Source organism: Rhinolophus sinicus, linkage group LG11 (assembly GCF_036562045.2).
Source record: "Rhinolophus sinicus isolate RSC01 linkage group LG11, ASM3656204v1, whole genome shotgun sequence".
Taxonomy (NCBI): Eukaryota; Metazoa; Chordata; class Mammalia; order Chiroptera; family Rhinolophidae; genus Rhinolophus; species Rhinolophus sinicus.
Genome location: NC_133760.1, coordinates 6,951,649 through 6,972,085, shown reverse-complemented (window position 1 = coordinate 6,972,085; position 20,437 = coordinate 6,951,649). Strand labels below are relative to the sequence as shown.

The 20,437-nt window shown below is 51.4% G+C and overlaps 1 protein-coding gene across 6 annotated transcripts in view; it reads left to right on the top strand.

Annotated features, from left to right (window-relative positions):
* Positions 1 to 740: 740 nt before the first annotated feature.
* BICRA (BRD4 interacting chromatin remodeling complex associated protein) overlaps positions 741 to 20,437 on the top strand; it is a 74,652-nt gene continuing 54,955 nt past the window's right edge. For 3 of the 6 annotated variants that reach the window (XM_074316179.1, XM_074316180.1, XM_074316177.1), the window contains exon 1: positions 1,376 to 1,664. The gene's annotated coding sequence lies outside the window, so the exon portion shown is untranslated. Of the gene's footprint in view, positions 836 to 1,375; positions 1,665 to 20,437 lie in introns of those variants that run through there. The other 3 variants (XM_074316182.1, XM_074316181.1, XM_074316178.1) reach the window with 2 other exon arrangements.

The window sequence follows — 20,437 nt, the reverse complement described above, 5'->3', positions numbered from 1 at the left end:
ATGACCACTGTTACAGATTTACCACTCTTATATTTGGGGCAACCCTTAATGTGCTCACTTCTGGAATGGATCAAGTTTCCTTTCTATATAATAATCAATAATAACAGCCAGAACTTATCTGGCACTTCCTGACAGATGCTGCTGTCTCCATGATAGTTCATTTCCTTCTAACGACCCAAAGAAGTGAGGACTATTATTTAGAGATGAGGAAATGGAGGCACAGAGAGGTGAAGTAATTTGCTCAAGGTCACACTGTAAGGAAGTGGCAGAGGCAGGATGTGAAACGGGCTCACTGGTTTGAGTCAGGGCCATTAACCACTGTGGTCTAACAAATTTAAAAAAACGATAAAATGTTTAAATAATATTAGTACCACCAAAATATTAGTATAAATGCTAAAGCTTAAAAAATACAGATGTTTCAATCACTCATTTATTCAACACACATTTATTGGGCAGCTTCTGTGTGCATGGCGTTTTCTCAGCACTGCGGAGACAGAAGGTACTAAGAGACCAGAATATGGGTTCCCCCGGCCTGTGCGCCCCAGGAGGTCAGGCCTCGACTGTCCTGAGCCCCCGCTGGGCCCTCAGCATGGCAAGGGCACACAGTAGGCGCTCACCACACGTTTCCTGAATGAACGCGTGAATCTCTGTCCCGCCCGCGAGGCTTTCACGGCCAGGTGGGGCGGAAACGGACCCAGCACCGCCGCGGCGTCCTGGGACTTCTGGGAATCCACCAGCGGCGCCGGAGAGGCCTCTAGGAGGCTCTGCGGCAGGACGGACCCGCGTCCCCGGCACCCTCCGCGGGGCCGGCGCAGCTCGGCAAAGACCGACTGGGGTGAGTGATCAAGCCAGCCCGGGGAGTCCCGGCCGGTCGCCCCAAAGCACCACCGCCTTCCACCCTTTTGGTTCCAACTCCCGGCTCCTTCACGGTTCCACCTGCGGGGCCTCCCCTCTTTCTCCAGCCTCATCTCCCTCTACCTTTTCGAACCATCGCGTCCTCCCGCTGGGCAACCGTCCCCCGAATCGGGGGCACGTCCAAGGCGCAGGACGACCCCTCCCCAGCCTGGCCAGGAGTCTGGGAGCGGGAATTCCTTTTAGCCTTCCCCCCAACCCGGAGCGTCGTTCGAGGCAATCGCAGAACTCCACCGGAGCCTGGCAAGGCGCACCCCCAAAACCCCCGCGACTGGGGCTGGGGAGTGGGCGGTGCTGGAACGGAGGGTCCCCTCCCCGGCTGTCCGCAGCCTCCTATTCGCTGATCTGCCCGCCACTCTGCGCCGGGCGCCGGGGCTGGTTTGCCCAGTGCGGGGCGTGGCTCCCCCAAGCCCCTCCCCCGGCGAGGGCGGAGGGAGGAGGAGGAAGAGGAGGAGGAGAAGGGGGGGCGGAACACAAAACCTGCAAAGGTTTTTTTTTTTTTCTTTTGCATTTAATTAAAAAAAATTTTTTTTTTGCAAACCTGAGGGGTCCTTCCCGGAGCGGGAGTAGGGCCGGGGCGCCCGGGCCGCACGGGGCGGCGGCGGGAGCCCGGCGGAGGCTGCCGGGCGGCCGCCATGCGATCAGGCAGTGCGCTGACCGGCCCGGCCGGTCGGCCCCTTCTGGGTCCTCCCTGTGCAGCCCGTGCGGGGCCGTCTCGGAGACCCCGCGCCGACGGCTGCTCAAACATCAGGGTGAGTTTCTCACAATGTAGCAATTTCTCTTTAAATCTCTTAACTCTCTCTACCTGCGAGTCGGGGCTGTGACAGGGCGCAAAAGCGAGGGGGGAGTGGGGGTTGGCGGCGAGGGTGTGTGTGGGGGGAGCCGGAGCCGGGGCCGAACCCACCCCCCCGACACTCACACACTCAGCCCCCCAACCGGGGCGCAGCGCCCGCTACCTCTTTTTTTGCTCGGCGCCCACCGCCCCCGGCAGCTCCCCCACCCCCCGCGTCTCTCCCACCATCACCGCCGCCCCGATCCTACGGGGACCCCCCCCACCCCCGGCTCCCCTGACCAAACCCAGCTCCCGGTGCTTCCCCGGCCCTCCCGCCGGCTGCCGGGGATACAATGGAGCGGCGGAAAAACGAGACCTAACGTTCCACTGGGGGAGGGGCGGGGAGACCCCCCTCCCCTCGCCCTGGACCCCCTCCCCTCGCCCTGCTCCCCGCCTTTCGGGGAAGAAGAGGGCAGTGGGGCAGCGGATGGTGATTTCCCGGCCGGAGGCAGCGAGCCTTCACCTCCCCTTCTCGCTCGTCTCCTGCGCCCCCTCCCCAAATGCCTCTTGGGGATGCCGGGGAGAAACGGGGCTTCTGGCAAGCTGGGGAGGGATGGATGCGGAAGGAGGCCACCCGGTCTCCCCCTCCCCACCGCCCCTAAACAATGAAAAGAGTTGACTTGGTCCCCCACCCCCTAGCAGTGAAAGGAGTTGACCCCCTCCTCCGTGTGCTGGCTGGTCCCGGAGGGGGTCCATTACGGGGGGGTGGGTTGAGGATGGAGGTGAGCCTTACCCCTGTCACCTCCCGGGGTTTGGGGCGGCCCCCCCATCACCACCCCCTCGGCATGGGAATGGGAGGCACCAGGCCCAGCCCGGGCACCGCGCTCGGGTGGTGACCTTTAGACAAAGGCAACCCTTTCCCTGGGGTGAGCCCGGGCGAGTCGGGCCCCTGCGGAGGGCGGCCAGGCCCCGGGCACCCGGAGGGAGGGATGGAGGAGGAGGGAGGAGGAATGGAGCCATCTGGTTTTCCCATCCCTGGCTGCCCCTTGGGCTGCCTCCCCGGCTGCTGTCACAGGCGGCCGCGGGGAGACAAGGGACCAGGGGCTGCCCAGGCCTTGGTCCGCGGCCAGAGGAGAAGCGGGCGAGGAGCCGTGGGAGGGCTCTGGTTGGGGCGAGGGCGCCAGCGGTGATTGGAAGGCACCGTGGTGGCTCCTTCCTCTCCGCGCCCCTTTGTTTTGCTTTGTGGTTCTGAGCAGCTGAACTTCCCGGGAGGTGGGGTCAGAGGCCGCCTTGTCAGCTCTCCCGGGGAGGCCAGGGTGACAGGTCCCAGCCCTACAGCGTTCCCAGACGGGGGTGGGGGGCTGCAGTCTTTGCTCAGCCTCCAGTCGGGGCAGTCAGCCCCTTTTGTCACACAGCCCTCCAATAGTCTAACAAGGATATACTGAGCGTCTGCACTTCCTTCACACCTCCTTTTCCAGGGCGCTTGTCCAGGGAAACAATTTGTAGAAACACCCAAAACTCCAAGGCCTGAGATAAGTTCTGGGTGCTTTCACCTGGGATGGGGGGTAGGGATGGGGACTGACTCAACTCTGACCTCAGGGGTGGTGGGAGAACCGGCAGGTGACAGCTCAGGAACTATCCTCTTGTGCTGATGTCAGGTGGGACTTAAGGGTCTGTGGACCTCCCCCACCCTCCTGCAGAGCTACCCCACTCCTAGGAGCCGGAAATAACATCTCCCTGCCCAGGGAGCCTTATGGATTGGCTGATGCTAAGTGCATTACACACTGGCCACAACTGGAATAGGAACTTGGGACTATTATTAAGTCCCATTTTACAGACAGGCTAATGGAGGCTCAGAGAGGTTAAATGGCTTGCCCAGGGTCACACAGCCCCAATTTGTAACCCTCTCAGTTTTCTCCAACTCAGCTCAAAACTGTTACCTAGGTTCTCCTGTATCCCTCTTTGGCACTTGGTCCCTTTGATTTCGGTTGACCTGGGTCTCAAATATAGTTAATACCTGGACAGAGCTGTCAGAACACCACTACCCCCCACCCCGGCCTGCCCCTGCCTCCCCTCCCTTCGCCACACCTGGAAGCTGGGGAAAGTAAGGAGCACCTGGAAGCTGGGCTGAGGGCAGGATCATTTCACCTGTGGCTGAAGCAGAGCTTTTGCCTGCCAGGGCTGAGAGTTGGAAGTGTGTGAGTCAGGGGATGGGGGGCCCCAGACCTGGCTAGGAGGCACCAGGGAGCTGGCCCCAATCATCTTCCTTCTCCACCTGAGCTGGGATTTGCCTTGGCTTGCTCAGCCCCTGTGGGAAGGGAAGCTGAGCTATTGGGGACCTTCCTTGTACTCTCCCCCTGTGACCCTCCGTGGGACCCTGATGCAGCTGGCAGAGAAGTTTCTTGCCCGTTTCTCTGCTTGGCCTGGGTGTCAGACTCCGGTTCTAGTCTGTGACCTTAGGCAGCTTATTTAGCTTCCTCGTCCTCGGTTTTCTCATCTGTAAATGCGGATAATCACAGTTCCCTTAGCTGACCTTGAGGTGGGTGAAAGTATTCTCCAAACATGTTCTTTTTCTTTATTATTATAAGAAATAATGGCGTGTCTTATAGGGTGGGGGAGGATTATCAGGTGCTGGGCATTTTAGGGTGATAGCAAAAAGGCGTCCACCCTGGGAGATTTCCCTGTGGTGGGAGAGGGCTGGCTATACATAATTCCACTTTGTTGACACTTGCCCTTCCCCGACTCTGACCTGGGACCCTACTCCTTCATCCCTCACTGGTGCTGAGTAAACCTTTGGGGGTTGGGCTGAGGCAGAATTGCTGGGGAGGGCCCAGCTCACTCAGTGAGGGAGGTGACATAGGTGGTCTTGCAATTTTACAGATGAAGAAACTCAGTCTAGGGGGAAGCCTGTGCTATGGCTGGGGGTAGATGGGAGAGGGGCTCCATACTTGTCAGCAGAGCTGGGGAGAGAACGTTTTTGAGGGAGCCCCTGCTCCCAACTGCTGTCCTTTCCTTAATGTGCAAATATCTTCCTTCGTGAGCTGATAGGCATAAGTAATAATAATTCCTGGGTGGGCAAAAGGAGGGGGAGGCTGTAGGTCTCTAGGCTGAATGTTTCCTGAAGTAGGAACTCTTTTTTTTTTTTTTTTTTATTAAAGGGGGGGAAGCATGAGTAAGGCCCAAGAGGGACAGGCCTGTGCACCGCCCCCCTCCCTGCTGACTTCCTTCCCAGAGGCCTCTGGGACCTTCCTCAGCCTTCCCTCAGGATGTGGGGTCTTCTTCTTCTCCCCTCCTTGAGTCTGTGGCAGGGCCAAGGGTTCAGTGCCAAGCCCTCGGGCCTGGTGGGAGGGGCCCTGGGGTGTGGGGAGGGTTTCCCAGGTCCAGCCACCAGCTGAGTTCCCGCCAGCCATCCCAGCTCTCCCCTGTGGCTGTCTTGACTCCTGGTCTCAAGAATGCAGAGGGCTGCTGGTGGGGGAAGTTAATTGGAAACAGGAAAACATGGCATTCCTTTCCAGGCGGCCTGGGCTTGGAAAGCAACTGAGGGGCTGCCTTTTTCCCTCTCCCACCCCACAGGGGAAAGGGGTGGGGGCATGGTTATCTTGCCCTGCTCTCTTTTGGGTCTCCCCCACCACCAGGCACCCTCACTCTTAGTAGCAACAGTAGGATACCTGAACTACATAACTGCTGCCGCCATCAGAATGCGTTGTTCCCCACTTATTTACTGTTTATATCTGAGTTTGTCCCCTCTCTTTGAGGGCAGAGGGCCTGCTTGAAAGTTGGCTCCCCAGTGTAGGGTGCGGCACACTAGAGACACACGGGACATGTTTCGGGAAATGTTTCATTGAATTGTCCCTAAGGAATCCCTCCTCATTCCTTCTCTAGAATTCTCCCCAGCCTGGAGTATCACCATTAGAGTTCCGTCCCCATTGACTGAAGCCTTTGTGTCTCGGTGACATGCAAGTTCCCCCAGCTGGGAGAGAGAGAATGTTTTCTGAGACATTTCTAGTTTGGTGACAATTAGTTTTGTGTAGAGTTTGTGTATTTATGGTGGCAGGGGAATGTGTTGGCAGGAGAAGCAGGAGAGAGTGCCTTTGTTTCTTTAATTGTTCCCAGTGAGGGCCTACTGTGTGTCAGGGCCCTGGGGCTCAGTTATGAAATTGGGACCCAGTCCAGGAGGAGGTTAGAGGTAAGTGTTGTTTTCAAGGCTGGACTAGCTGCTGTGGGATTTGATGAACTCTGTCTGGGTGGTCTGAAGGCTCTGAGGAGGAAGCATCTCTCTCTCTCTCTCTCTCTCTCTCTCTCTTTCTCTCTCTCTAAGTGATATGTGTACATGGGACAAATTCAGAATAGTAAGTCTCCCTCTCCACCCTCCCTGGCATTGGTGGGCCCCCATCTTGCCTCTCCGGAGGCAGCTCCTCAATCCTGATGTTCTGTACACACACATTTATATCTGTGTTTGTAGCATTAGAAGTATTTATTGTGCACAGAGGGTAGTCTGCTCTTCCCATTGTTCTGCACGTGCGTTTTTTCACTTCTTCTTCCTGGAAGGCCCTACTGCACAGTACATGGAGTGTTTCCTCTGTCATTTTCTTGGCTGCATGGTATTCCACGGTGTGGGTGAATCCTTGTTGGCATACGCAGATGTGGAGGTGTTCCCAAAAGATTCTGCTCACAGAGCTGGAAGGCACACGTCCACATGTCTTATTGGGGAATGGGTATGCTTGGGATAAACCGGAAGTGGGGTTGCTAGATCCAGAGCCCGTGCTTTCTCATTTGGTCACTCTGAGGAGGTTCCTTTGCCATCGCATCTTGAAAGAAATCATCTCCCTTTTTGTTCAGTTCATCCTACCTGTCTGCTCTGGGGTCTTTGCCTCTTGTGACCTCCTTGCCTCTTCCTCCTTCCCGTGGCCTGCAGCGTGTTCTTGCCTGCATCATGGAGATCAAGAGTGGAGCTCAGGAAGCCAGCTGTCTGTTGGTTTGAATCCGGGCTCTGCTACTTGCTGGCTGAATGGCTGCAGGCAAGAGGCTTGCTCGCCCTAGGCCTCCATTTTCCCTTCTACTAAATGGGTTTATTTCAGTACCTAGTTTTGAAAGGTTGTTGTGAGGATTAACTAATACTGGTAGCCTGCCAGTCTATGGTGGTGTTGTCTGTCATTCTTTGTAGTTCTTTTTTCCTGGGGCTGTAAACCCCTTAAAATGGCAGGCATAGAGGGAATGCTGGCTCTTCTACTAAATTGCAGCATGACCCTGAGCAAGTGATCCCTTTTCTGGGTCTCAGTTTTCTTGTCTGTAAAATGGGCCTGTGCTGGCTCCCTCATAGGGTCTGCTGGGAGGGCCTAATGAGGCAGTGCTCTTCCAAGCCAGGCATACGGTGGGCTTTCAGGAACCAGCAACTGGTGTCGCTGTTTAAATCTACACTGTGATTACTGTTCTCCCATGGGACCCAGGCTGACTTCTCCACTCTGAAAGGTCCCCATTGTCTTCCCGAAAGGCACATAGGAACAGTGTCGGCATTCTAAACAGGAAGGCACATAGCAGCCTGCTCTGGCATCAGGCACGGCGGTGTGACCCTGGAAACAGACAGGGCTTTCCTGCTCTGTGCCTCAGTTTCCTCATCTGTAAGAATGAGAATGACAGGAGACCCACCTCAGGTGTGCTCCCAGATGTTCAATGCCTGGCAGATAGCAGGTACTCGAAAAATGTTCGTGGCTGTGATGATGATGATGATGATGAAGAGAATTAGCAAAGTCTCCCATGAGATCAGATAGCCAAGTCCTCACTGCCTTCTCCCAAACCCTAGGCAATCAACGTTGGCATTTAAATGGAGGGCAAGGACCCAGGCAATCACATACCGTTTGGGTTTGGGTCTCAGTTTCCTTATCTGTAACAGAACTTACCTCCTGGGGTCGTTATAAGGCTTTAATGAGTGAATATGCGGAAAGGTTTTTTAAGACAGGGCCTGGCTTGAAGGGGTGGGTGCACGGCAAACATTCACTTTGCTTATTCGTTATGTATTCATTATTAATATGTATAAAATTATTATGATTTTAACTTTTTATCATGGAATTTTTAAAGTAACCACCAAGAGTTGAGAGAATAGCATAATCAACCCCCACATGCCTATTGCCAACTTCAGTATTTTCTGGTCCATTACGCCACCCCCAATCCCCCCGACCCAGCACCTTTATTTATTTATTTATTTATTTTTTCTGAAATACTTTTAAGCAAATTCCAGACATCTTATCATTTCAACTGTATTTTTAGTCTTAATAAGGATATTATTACTTCTGGGGTCCAGAAACTGTTTTACCGCCTCCAGGATCTGACCTGTTCAGTAAAGGAGGAAACAGTAAGCCCATTTCACAGATTAGGGAAACTGAGGCAGCAGGGAGTGGACTTTGGCCAGGTTTTCCTATCTCTGTGTTCCCTTCGTTGGGACCTTGGTGAGGTCCCTGTCTTGGCCACCACAGGCCTCACACCCTGGGGGCTGTTGCTGATTACAGGGGTTTGGGGATTCACACCTGAATGTGGGCAGCGTGGGCGGAGGTTCTGATGTTCTATGCAGAAACCCCTCCCCCAAAGGGCGAGTGGGAGAGGTTGAGCTGGAGCTGGGGGCAGGGGGATGGGCGTGATGACCGTGGAAACGAGGGATAACTGGGTCAGCCAAATGCCTGGGTCCGAGTCCTCTTTCTGCTCCTTCTAACCTTATGACTCAGGGGGCAAGTTACTTCCCCTCTCATCCTTAGAGAACCGGAAGTACAGGAGTGATAATAGATGTTTCTTTCAAGAGCCTTTGCACCAATTAAATAAGGTCCTGTGTGGAAAAGTGTTTCACAAGTGCCTGGCTCAGAGTATGCCCTCAGCAGAAGGTAGCCAACAGCGCAGGTATTATCACTGTTGTTACTACTTCTGTGTATACTCCGAGGAGGGCGTCACCAAACGCTCTTTCTGGGATTAAGAGAATCGGAGGAAGGGTTCATGCTCCGATAACCCCCAGGCGGGCTTGGCTGCCTTCATCCGCTCCTCTTGCTCACGCCGTCCTTTAGTAGTTCCCCTGCAAAGAGCTTGGAGGGACTGGAGGGGGCTGCTGACTTGTAGGTGACCCTCCTCCCAGCCTCCAAAGTCCCCTGTGTCCTAGGCTGGCACCTTGGGAGGGCGGAATGTCTGTGGCTGTGGGACCCTTGTTAATTACCCCTGGGGCCCTGGAGGGAGCCCCTGGTGATCTCCGCAGCTTGGAGGCAAAGAGTGGCCCATTCCCCCAGGACATCCGCAAGTAGAAGCTCCCCAGAGCCCCCTTTCCAGGGAGTGGGTATTACCTGTTGTCCACTGTGCAGTGGCTGTCAGGCGGAGACCCATGGCTCCTGCCTCATGGGGCGGTTGTGACAGTTTGCTAGACTGTCACCTGCCTCCTGCTCTTCATGGCAACTCACCCATCCTCGAACACAGCCCTGCAGGCTAGGTGGGGGGGACATCCTGGAAGAGCTCTTAGCTCTTTTACCCTCTCATGCCAGGCTCCCTTCGGCTTAGCAAGCGCTTGCCACAGAGGCCTTAACTTCTATCCCCAGATTGGGCCACTGACTCCCCCTTTCACAGAAAGTTTTCTATGGATTCCCCCCCCATCCTCTCATGGAAGTACAATTTACACACAGTGAAATGTGCAGACTTTAAGCGTGCATCTCCATGAGTCTAGACAAACATGACCATCTCTGTAACCCATACCGCCGTCAAGATCCAGAGTGTTCACATATATACTTGTATATATTTATGTGTGTATAAAATTCCCTTTTATTCCCATTCTCTTCCCTTGCCTCTCCAGGTAATCTCCTCACATTTTTAAGGTGTATCTCCTTATTCTCCTGTGCCCCGACGAATTGTTTGCTTTGTGTGGTGGATTTTGACTTTAGGGGATCCTGCTTTATTTCTCCTTCTGGGTCTATATTGGCCATCTCCTGGCTTTTAGGTTCCATGTTGCTAGTTGTCTGTCTTGTCTGTTGCTTCACCCAGCTGTGTTGCTCCGTGGGGCAGGGTCATCGTGGTTTGCTTAAATTTCTTCCCAGGGCCAGATCCCCAGGTTGCCACCATCTCTCTGTTTTAGAGGCAGTGAGAGGCGAAGTGACTTGTCCAACGTCACACAGCTAGCTGCTAGCAGAGCGGGGGATTTAAATACAGACACGTCCTACTGATTAAATTCAGACCCACGTAGCAGGCCTCCTGTGCGCCTGTCGTCAGAGCTCTGCCCTCAGGGACAGGGGAGGGAGGTAAGCCAAGAACACACCCATCCTCCTGCGAGGGGAGATCAGTATCTTAGTCTGCTGGGCTGGTGGAGGCTGGTGGAGGCTGGGAGGAGACAAGACTTCTGGGGTATGTTGGGGCATCAGGGCAAGCTTCCTGGAGGAGGGGGCTTCTCGGGACAGGCTTTGGGCTCCAGGCCATTCCCAGTAGAGAGAAGCTTGAGATTCTTTGTACAAAGGCCAGTTGAAGCTTCATGGGGGAAGGAGGGCCCGGGACACTGGGGCTGGGGTCTGGGGTGCTATGGTTTTGTTAATGGGAGGTAAGAGAAAGAGAACTCCAGGATGATTCAAGGCCACTGGCCTGAGCAACTGGGTGGTTGTAGCTGCCTTTCTTGAGAAGTGGTAGAGGTGCCTGTGCTTTGGGGAACACAAATCTCGGGGAGTGGAGCTCTAACACCCTCTTGGCTGGTGGAAGGATGCAGAGAGGAGAGAAATGGAGCATGAATGAATGAACTGTAGGGGTCACAAGTGAGAGTCGGCGACACCAAGTGATGACTGAAGCTCCAGGGATGGAGCGATTTCCCAGGGAGAGGACAGGAGAGGGTTGAGAACCAACCTGGGTGGCTGCCCACATGTAGAGCAGAAGCTTCTTTGGCCGAAACAGAGGAAGTGGGGGAGGAAAGTCAGGTACATGGTCAGCGTCTCGGGAACAAAGTGGGGGAGTTTCTAGAAAGGTCTTAGCTTATATGGACTTGAGGTCGCACTTCTTGGGTTGGATGCAGCTGTTCTGGAAGCAGAGATGTCCTGGGTTTGATGGGGAGGTAGGGGCGGGAGCCAGACGGGAATGTGATGAAGAGCTACGAGACATGGAAGAATGGTTTCATGGACCGATGGATGGAAGGCAGGAAGGAGGGAAGACAGATTTAAAAATATGTGTCTTGCTACCCTCCAAGGCTCCCTGGTTCGCTCAGGTACAAGTCTAACCGTCACCTGCCCTGACAGAGCCCCTCTAATCTGGCCTGGGCTTATCTCCTTGACCTCGCCTCCTGCTTTTCACCTTGCTTCTCCACAGCACCAAGCTTGCTCCTCCCTCCTCACCTGTGTACTTGCTGTGCCCTCTGCCTGCGGTGATCTCCCCCACCTCCTCCCTGTGGGGCAGGCCTCTGCTTAAATACCCCTCCTCAGGGCAGCCTTCCTGGCTGAAGCTGTGCTGCTTCCTTCACGTTACTCAGTGGATTCCCATGTTAGGATTCATCCCTAGGACCTGACTCGGAATAAGCCCATCATCAGTGTTTATTGCACAAATGAGGGGCCGGGTGACCTTTACATTGGTTGGGAGGAGAGGAGCACAGGGATTGGTGTGTTAGGATCTAAGGCTTAGAGGCTCTGGAGAGAGAAAAAAAGGAGCGAAGGGAAGTTCTAGAAGAGGTGGGAGGGGGAGGTACCAGGTTAGCCCCAAGAGTGTTTACTCAACAGGTCAGGAGGCAAGGAGAAGAGGGGTGTGAAGGCAGAAGAAAGGCGTTTGTGCAGTTGGGAAGGAGTTCTGGAGACCAGCATGGACCTGCTTGGAGAGGAGGAAGGGGAGGCCTGCGGGGGCATGTGGGGTGCCACGGTATTGCCACCTGGTGGGGGAGGAGGAGCTTTGGCAGTCCTGGCCCACCTGGCCCATGCTCTTTCTGGGGGCTGAGGTCTGAAGAGCATGGTGGTTCTTAATTTGGGGGAAAGAGGTCTCGGGTCCTTTTGGAGATCTGCTCAGAGGCCACAGACCTTTGCCCCAGAGAAATGCACGCTGGGTTCTCCCAAAATTTGGTGAGGGATTTCAGGGTTGTTGTGGATCTGGTTAAGAGCTTTACCTGGATTGTGACCAGAGCAAGAGCCGACACTGCCCCGGCCACTGGCCTAGGCCCTTCACAAGCACTGACTCTTACAGAAGGACCCTAGGAGGTAGGTGTAGTGAGAACCCCCATTTTACAGATGATAAAAGGGAGGCACAGAGTAGTTAAGTGACTTGCCCAGCGTCACATAGCTGCTAAATGGTGGTATGGCCCCAGAGCCCAGGCTTTTAGCCTTAAAGCCTCGATGCTTCCTTGGTACTGGGGTCAAAATGAAAATGCTCCTAGTCCGGGAAGCTGCCCTCATCCCCTACCCGCCACCTTTGCCCCCGGATCCTGCTTGGGGCTCCTGCTTGGGGCTCAGCGAGGTGTCGTCCCTTCCTCCTCTCCCTTTTTACTCTCCCTGTTTGTCTTCATTACCATAACCGTGGCTGCCCCAGCTTCCTCCAGACAGCGGATATGTTTGTGAGTTTGTGAGCGAGCTCAGGTGGGTGACAAGCTGGTATGAGTCAGTGAGACCTGCAAGCGGTGGAGGAGTCAGATTGTGAAGGCACTTCTGGTTTGGGGCCAGCTGTGGGACTTGGAGCACGGGCCCCCACCTCTCTCAGCCTCAGTTTCCTCATCAGTTAGAGGGGTCTCATGTCTTCCCCTTGGAGGTGAAACAGATGGCGTCACATGTCTACAGATGTGCTGCATTTACGGCACTCACTGGCATCGTAGGTGTTTGAAAATTTAGAATAGTTCGGACCGGAGCACACACTGGGTGGCGGGGAACACCCAGCAAGGCGGGCCGCTTCCCATCGCCAAATAGACTAAGATTTCTGCAGCCAATAATATTTCTGCTGCTGGTACATCTGTGGCTGTTGACGCGAAGGGCGATACATGTGAACAGTCATTGCAGGCCAGGTTTGCCCCCAGTAAGTCAGGAAAGAAAAAAAAAGATGGATTTTAGAGATTTTTGGAGGCTGAGATGGCAGATATGGGTCATAGATCTAAAATATCTACCGATGGGATTGTCTTGGCGTTTCATTGAGATAATGTGTGGTCTAAATGCTCGTTGATTACTCTCACGGTTGTGGCTGTTATTCTCATTAACCAGCCTTTAGTCTCCTACTGGTGCAGACACGTCGGGCTGGCCTGTAGGTCAACGGTTTCTCAAACTTGAATGTGCCCAGGGATTCCTTGGGGAACCTGTTAAAAATGCGAGTTCTGATTTAGTAAGTCTGAGGCTCTGCATTTGTGCAGGTGAGGCCACTGCTGCTCCCAGTCGGGACCACACATTTGAGTTGCAAATATGCTAGAGAGTAGAGTGGTTTCCCCATGGTTTCTCAGACTTGCTTCAAGCGTTCTGGGAATCTAACAGACATGGGATGCTCAGGCTAAAATAAAATTCCTTACCGCTTAGCTTTTGGGTTTGCCGATTTGAGGGTAGGTCTGTAGTAATTATTACACATGGGGAAAAAGCCATATACACTGAAAGTCTTCACTGTCTCCCCTTCCTCTGGAGAGGAGACCTCAGTGGGGAGTTTGGCGTGTATTCTCTCAGCCCTCCTTCTATGCGTACATTTTTTCCTTTGATCATATATACTGTATGAATTCTTCTACCCCTTTCTTTTTAACTTGAACAAATGTCTTAGAATTGTTTCCATGTCAGCAATCTAGAACCCCACCCATTCTTTTAGCAGTTTAGGAGTAGTCCATAATTTATTTAACCTCGGCCTTATGAGTGGGTTTTTTTCCGTTTTGTTTTTAGTTTAGTTCCGATTTTTGCTGTGAGCCGGTATGTGTCTTTATATTTAAAGTGTCTCTTGCAGACAGCATATATATAGTCTGACAGTCTTCATCTGATGATTAGATATTAAGATCAGGGCTGTCTGATAGAAATAAATGCAAACCATTTATATATTATTTTAAATTTCCTAGTAGCCACAGTAGAAACGGAAAATTAATGCGAATATATTTTATGTAATCTAATATATCCAAAACACTGTTATTTTGACCTGTGAGCAATATAAAAATCATTCATGAGATATTTTTAGTCTTTTTATTGTGGTTAAATGCACATAACATAAAATTTACCAGTTTAACCGTTTTTAAGTGTACAATTCAGTGACAAGTATATTTGCAACGTTGTGTAATCAGCACCACTATCCATTTCCAGAACTTCCTCGCCATTCCAAACAGAAACTACCCTCTATATACACTCTCTCTCCCCTGCCTGTAACCTCTATTCTGCTTTCTGACTCTATGAATTTGCCTGCTCTAGGTACCTCATATAAGTGGAATCATACAGTATTCATCCTTCTGTGTCTGGCTTATTTCACTGAGCATAATGTCGTCAAGGTTCATCCATGTTGTAGCGTGGATCCGTGCTTCATTCCTTTTCACAGCCGCGTAACACTCCGTTGTCTGTATAGACTACAGTTTGTTTCTCCATTCATCCATTGATGGACACTTGGGTTGTTTCCACCTTTTGGCTGTTGTGACTAGTGCTGCTGTGAACACTGGCCCACACGGATCTGTCTGATTCCCTGCTTTCAGTTCTTAGGGATGTAACCTGAGCGTGGAATTGCTGGGTCATATGGTAATTCTGTGTTTAACTCTTTGAAGAACCACTGTTTTTCCCAGTGTTGAACGATTTCACATTCCCACCAGCAGTGCACAAGGGTTCCCATTTCTTTACACCCTCACCAACGCTTAATGTATAGTCTGTACTTTGTTTCTTCCTACGTCAAGGTTTCGAAATCTGGTGTGTATTTTACACTCACAGCCCATCTCAGTTGGGGCCAGCTGTATGGACAGACAGGTTTAGACCATTTTCTGTTCAAGGTTGGTATTGATGCGGCTGGATTTCAATCTTCCATCTTGCCATTTGTTTGCTGTTTATCGCCTATGTTCTTTGTTCCTTTTTTCTCATTTCCTGCCTCCTTTAGATGAATTGAGTAATTTCGTGTTCCCTCTTATCTCCACTGTTAGCTGGTTCATACTACCTCTTTGTTGCTCTAGAGTTTCCATTCTGTGTCTTGGACTAAAACTTGGGCTTCGAGTCTCAGTGAGACGGGAGCCACAAGGGGCTTTTGAGCCAGGGAGTGACCCGACCTGACATTCTTGTATCCACACCTTCAGTCGCTTGTGCAAGAGTGTTTCTACCAGCCAGATTCCTGGAAGAGGACTTGCTAAGGCAAAGGGCAGCATGCATTTAGATGTGGGTAGGCCCTGCCAAATTGCATTCCACAAAGACTTAGCCTTTCTCACCCCTTGCAAACAGCAGCCAGGATCTAGTGAGTGACTGCTCTGTGCCAGGCCTGTGCCGGACCCTGGGGACACGGGAGAGAATCATCCCAGGCCCCACTGCTTAAAAAAACTCCATCTTCAAGGCCCAGCGCAGCCTCAGGAACTGCCTCTGAGCTCAAAGAAAGGCGAAGGTTTCAGAGGAACCGAAAACGGAGAGGCGAGAGGATATTCTTGGTGGTGGAAGGAGGCTTGGTACATCCCGGGTGGCATGAGAGCTGGCGGGTAGACTGTATTGGTCCAGAGACCATCAGTGCGGGACATGTCAGGGTACAGTGGAGTAAAATAACTACCTTCCTCTGGGGTATGTTTGGGGTGAGTTCCACAAGAAGGAAGACAGCTCACGGGTTGTTGTTTGACTAAATTATCACCGTGTGTGTGGGAGGGTCAGTGTCAGGTATGGGTCCACCTGACCTAGGGGCAGGCTTGACCCAAGTTTTGGACCTGTGTCCGATAAACTTGTGCTTGGAGCCCCAGCTCGCTCCTTCCCAGGCAAGCTACTCCAGGCCGCTGGTAAAAGAGAACAAGTAGCAGCAGAAGCTGCCTCCCAGGGGTGTGATAAGGCTTCAGCCAATGACGGGATGGCAGCATGGAGCTTACTAGCCTCCTGAACTATATAGTAAGGCTCAATAAAGGTTAGCTGCTATTACCATGATTGCTCTTGTTGCATCGTCATTATTATTCATTTCAGGCGGATAGGCAACAGCCAGGTACTTCCTTATGCCTAGAACTGACACCCCAGAGAAACGAAATCAATAGCTCAGGGTCAGAACAGTGCAGAGCTGGGATCTGAAGCTGCGTTTGTCTGATCAGAGCTCATGGACAGCCTGCTTCCACGCCTTCACACACAAAAACTCTTCCCCTCTTAGAACAGCCAGCAAGACACGCTATCAAAATAACACCACCAACATCAGTAATGGTACCCGCAGTGACTTGGGCAACATGACCTGACCTGAAGCCAGGTTATTTATAGTCTGTCTTTATCACGCTCCAAGTGAATATTCATACGTTTGGCTGCAGAAATACTAGCATTTGATTACCGGGTGCCCCCTCGGAGCCTGCCGTGGGTGTTCTGTAGTAGGCACGTGTAGTAGATACCCCATCACCTTGCAAAGTCTAGAAAAAAATCTGCATTTCAGCCCATCTCAGCTTGAGGGATTTGAATAAAGGATCAGGGACCCACACGCATATAAGTTCTGTGTCCCCTTCCCCACACCCCAGGTTGCATATTGCACACCTCTTCGCATCTTCTAGCACTCTCTAGGGTTGTGTGTGCTACTCAGATTCTCCACTCCCTCCCTGCTAGACGGTTCCGAATGAGCAGTGGCGTCAAGCCTTGATGGGATTGGAGGCCAGGGAGGTGGGTGGGCGGTAGGAGTGGGCAGTGAGGCTTCTGGAAAGCTGTTCTCCAAAGCTGGAACCTGGAGTCTGTGCTGGGCCATAGCTGGTGATGCGGGAAGAAGGGGAATGTGATGATGGGCCAGGCGCAGTGTCATGGGAACTGAGAGGGAGGCCAGGCCCTGTAAATGGTCAGGTAGAGGAATTAAGGTTGAGTGGGCTTGGAGATTTTACGCACTGTCCCCGCTGGTTACTGGCATGTTGTCTCCAGCCTGCATCACTTTGCCGAACTCTCCACTGGGTTGTCAGGCACCCCAAACTTCACGTGTCCAACACAGAGCTCCCCCAAAGCCAAACCAAAGTAAAGACAAGTCTGCTTCTCCCCAGTTTGTCACTACCTCTGTTCACGGCAGCTCCATCCTTCTAGGACCAGGGCTGGAGAGATGCTTTGACATCATGCTTGACTCCTCTCTCTTTCTCTCTTAATTTAACTAAAAATTGTTCTTGTTGTGATAAACAACACGTAACATAAAATTAGCCACCTTAACCCCTTTGAAGCGTGCAGTTCAGTAGTGCACAGTAGATTCACGTTCTTCTGCTGGATGCCTCTTTTTCTCTCCCGTGCACCTATCAGCTCTGCCTGGTCTCCAGAACCTGGCCTCGTGTCCCCACCTGCACTGTCCCCACCCTGGGCCAACCTTGTCACCCCCCACCTGCACCACTGCAGTCTCCTCCTCCTGGTACACAGCCTGTTCCCCTCACGAAGCCAGAGGGAACCTACTGTCATTGGAGTCTGCTCGGCTCCCTCCTCTGCCCAGAGCTCTCCCACAGCCCCTGTCACTCAGAGCACAGAGTCCTTACAGTGGCCCAGAACTCTGCTGTCCAGTGCGGTAGCCGCTGGCCACATGTGGCCCTTGAGCACCTGAGTGTACAACACACACTGGGTTTCAAAAACTTAGAATGTAGGGGGAAGGAAAATAAATTAATCTCTAATATTTTTATATTGATTGAATGTTGAAATGATTGTTTGTGTATACCAGGTTCCATAAAATATGTTATCAAAATTAATATATATGTAGTGCCACCTATTGTCTCCACTAGAAGACTTAAAATAACATACAGGGCTCACACCATATTTCTGTTGGGCAGCGCTGGTTTAGACGGTACCTCCCCCGTAGCGCCAATGAAGGAGCAAATGAATTCATGGAGGGAAAGCTTGGAGAACAGTGCCTGATACATCACACGCAACATAAATGTTAGCTGATTTTCTTAAATTGCGGTAAAATATGCATAACATAAAATTGACCATTCTCACCATGTTTCAGTGTACAACTCAGTGGCACTAAGTACGTGCACAGTGTTGTGTAACCATCACCTCTGTCCATTGCCAGAAGTTTTTCAAAACTCCAAGCAGAAACTCAGTATTAAATAATAAATCCCCTTCTCTCTCCTGCCAGCCCCTGGTAGCCTCTAATCTACTTTTAATTTTTTAATCTACTTTCTGTTTCTATGAATTTGCCTATGGTAGGTACCTTGTATAAGTGGAGTCATATTTGTTCTTTTGTGTCTGGATTCTCACACTGAACATAATGTTTTTCAAGGTTCATAAATACTGTAGCGTGTGTCAGAATTTCATTTCTGTCTAAGGCGGGATGATACTCTATTGTATGGGTGGACCGCATTTTGTTTATCCATTCATCAGCTGATGGACAGTTGGGTTGTTTCTATAGTACCTTTGAGCTGTTGTTATTTATTTAGTTATTTTTTTTTGGTGGGGGGGAAGGGGAACAGGACTTTTTTTATTGGGGAACAGTGTGTACTTCCAGGACTTTTTCCAAGTCAACTTGTTGTCCTTTCAGTCTTAGTTGTGGAGGGCGCAGCTCAGCTCCAGGTCCCATTGCTGTTGCTAGTTGCAGGGGGCGCTGCCCACCATCCCTTGCAGAACTCGAGGAATTGAACTGGCAACCTTGTGGTTGAGAGGATGCGCTCCAACCAACTGAGCCATCCGGGAGCTCAGCGGCAGCTCAGCTCAAGGTGCCGTGTTCAATCTTAGTTGCAGGGGGCGGAGCCCACCATCCCTTGTGGGACTCGAGGAATTGAACCTGCAACCTTGTAGTTGAGAGCCCACTGGCCCATGTGGGAATCGAACCGGCAGCCTTCGGAGTTAGGACCACAGAGCTCCAACCGCCTGAGCCACTGGGCTGGCCCGCTGTTGTTCTTTTTAACTCACAGTCTGGACCCTGACTTTCTAGCTGTCCTCATCTCCCACTAACTACTCTCCCCCTTGTTCACTGTGCTTCAGCCACATTGGCCCCCTTCCTCAACTCAGGCAGACACGCACTGAGGGCTTTGCACTTGCTGTTCCCCTGCCCCATGACACCCTCCCTCCCTCCCCTCTTCAACCAGGCCTGCCCTATATCACTCTAGTTAAAATTGCAGACCCCATCCCTTTCTTTTTCGTGCTTTGCCTTCATAGCATTTAACGTCTTCCGACATACCATTTACCTTGATTTTATATATATATATATATATATATATATCAATCAACATTTTATAATATTGTAAATATTGTAAATATTTTTAATATTTATAAATTGTATACATAGAATGGCATTCCTGTTTCAACATTTATAAATATAATTTAAAATGCATATTAAAATTTTATTCAATAAATATAAATCAAATACATGTAAATTAAATATTTGTAAATGCTTAGTATAATATATTGTTATTCTATTTTGTCTCCAGCCTTACCTTCCTCAAAAATACCCGCTCAAAGTGAACAGGGATCTTTGTTTTGTTCACAGCCGTCCCCCCAGCTTCTAGAACAGAGCCACATGTCTCAGTCCTTAATTGCTGAATGGGTGACTAGTGAGTAAGGAACAGAAGAATGCGAATGAGCCAAAAGAAAGTGTATTGGGGGTGGAATGGAGAGGAAGTTAGGAAGAATGGAAAAAAGGCCCCAAGTTGTAAAAGCTGGTGTGATCACGCCTGGGGGGTTGTGAGGGACACTGGGAACAGACTGGCAGAGTAGGCAGGGTGGTGCTTCAGGGTCCGATCTTGACTTGAAACCTGGTTTCCTCCCTCATTTGCTGGGTGACCTTGAGTCAGTGACATGCCCTCTCTAAGCCTCATTGCCTCATCTCTGAAAAAGGGAAAAGAGGGTGGCCGATGGCTCAGTTGGTTAGAGAGCGAGCTCTCAACAACAAGGTTGCTGGTTCAATTCCCACATGGGATGGTGGGCTGGGCCCCCTGGAACTAAAGACTGAAAACGGCAACTGGACTTAGAGCTGAGCTGCACCCTCCACCACTAGATTGAAGAGTAACAACTTGAAGCTGATGGGCCCTGGAGAAACACACTGTCCCCCAGTATTCCCCAATAAAATTTACTAAAATAAAAAGGAGGGGGGAAGAGCAGCAGTTCACTTATTCAGCAAATATTTCCTACATTCCTACCACGTGCCAGGCACTGTGGTAGATGAGGTAGGCAATGCCCTTGCCCTCATTGAGCTTCTCTTCTAGGTTCCCACCTTCGGTCGATGTGTGAATTAAGCACTTAAACACCTGGCAGGCCTGTGGTGAACCACAGTTCCTGTTGTCAGCTTAGATGTAGATTTCAGCTTTCCCCATCTGTCAGGTGGCGATAAAGGTACCTACTGGGCAGGGTTGTCATGAAAGCCCAGTACCTTGTTTATGGTGACGGTGATTTATAAATGGGGGCTCTTGTCATTGATGTGGTGTTGGGCTGGACGTGCAGGTTGGCCCTGATCATGGAGCTTAAGTTTCTTTTCAAAACACAAACTTGATATGGCTTAGAACATTTTGTGGACACTAAATCTCTAGTCTTGGACGTGGCCCTGATGCTTTGTGGTAGGCGCTTCTGAGTTGGGCACACCTCTTGTACCCTGAGGCGTGCAGAGACTCAGTTCCTCTCCTCTCTTCTCTTTCTGAAACTTCTGCAAAAGGTTCTTCTTTCATCAGCCTACTGAGTTGACCAACCGTCATTTGGTAGGTGTGTGAATTAGCATGGGTCATACTAGCCACTGTAACAAATAAGCCCT